At 46.9% G+C, this 1,434-nt stretch overlaps 1 protein-coding gene across 1 annotated transcript in view; it reads left to right on the top strand.

Moving 5' to 3' along the window:
* Nucleotides 1-1,434, top strand: part of LOC114071488 (gastrokine-1-like) — a 19,532-nt gene that overhangs the window by 16,355 nt on the left and 1,743 nt on the right. The window lies entirely within an intron of this gene.

A 1,434-nucleotide genomic window follows, 5' to 3' on the forward strand; every position in this document is an offset into this window, starting at 1 on the left:
TGTTTGTCTTTGCCATTTTTTATTGATGAACACCCCTAGAAATACATTTTGATTGTCTCTCTTTCGCCCCTTTTGAGCCCTTCAAATGCTCTTTTCAGGGCTCTCAACTCTGGGCACACCCAGAGTGCTGGGCAAGCCCCGGGGTGTGTACCTTACAAACAAGGCTTTCAGAGCTACCACCTTCCTTTCCCTGGGCAGGGAAAGATGCCTCACAGCAAAAATCAAAAGGCAGAAAGAAATAAGGACAAAGCAATGAATTTGCTTTTATAGAGCAAGAGGAGTCTCCTTTCCTGGAGGTTTCCCTTTTTGGGATTTACAGAGCTGTTCTGTTCCTAAAGTACAGCAAGGTGGGGTCCCTGCTGCTCAGGATATTAAAATCCAGATTATTTCCTCTTCTCTACCAAAAAGGGCAGTATGTTCTGGCTTATCCAGGTGAATACAAACCTATCTAGCACAAACACCAGTCATATGAAGTCCCTCAGCTTTGGCACCTCCTCGGCACTCAGGGAGTCCAAGCCAGGCATCAGGCAGGAGCAGAGGGACAGAGGGTGGCCCTCACCAGCAGAAGTGAGAGCTGAGCCTCCCCTTCTCAAGGAAAGTAAGATTCCCTGGCTTTTCCAGTGACAGCTGCAACAATGACCCTGAGGAATGGATGGCAGGGGAGAGCTGTGCTCAGAGACATCAGTTTAGAGTGACACAGGGACTGGCAGAACTGCTGTCAAATACACGGCACTTTGGGGGTCAGGAAATGAGCTCCTCTGGCAGTGCTGCCTCTGGAACAGGCACAGTGAAGAAAGAAACCCAAGTTACCAGAAGCTCCTGGGCCGTGGCTCTGTACATTATCAAATGCAGAGAAAGATTAAAATCTACTTCCCAAATAACAGTTGACGTAAAATGCCTGATGTCACTGCTCCTGCCTTACACCTTTGTTACCTCCAGTTTATGGTCCCCTTCTCAAATCAGCCCTTGGTCCATAATCAGGCTCTGTGAAGATACAGGGACCTGTCCTGACTGAACGAGCTCAGAAAGGAAGGTCAACAACAGAACACAGGAATTTCTGTGATTTAGAACCAGCTCCATGATCTCCAGGGACTGATTTAGCATTTTTAACACAGCAAGATCATCACCTGCTGTGATTTGAATGTGGGTTTGGTTATAGGTACAACGTCAGGCCGAGTCCTTTGCCGCATAGGCACAAAGTGTCATTACAAATCTACTGGGAATCTGTTCTCTGGTGCTGGTCACTCTTTTTTTTTCCATTTAAAACTTACTATAAAATACCTGGGACTTACCAGGACCAGTTTTCTTTCATCTGCCTGTACCCAATGAATTCAATCAGGCTGCTATCAAAGCCTCCTCTTATCAGAGCACTTCCCCAGGAAACCCGTCATGATTCTGTGAACACAGGGCACCTGCCAATAAGGCAAACCCATT

The sequence above is a fragment of the Empidonax traillii genome, unplaced genomic scaffold, assembly GCF_003031625.1.
Source record: "Empidonax traillii isolate 1590-97213 ecotype Southwest subspecies unplaced genomic scaffold, ASM303162v1 scaffold2049:size62674, whole genome shotgun sequence".
In the NCBI taxonomy this organism is placed as follows: Eukaryota; Metazoa; Chordata; class Aves; order Passeriformes; family Tyrannidae; genus Empidonax; species Empidonax traillii.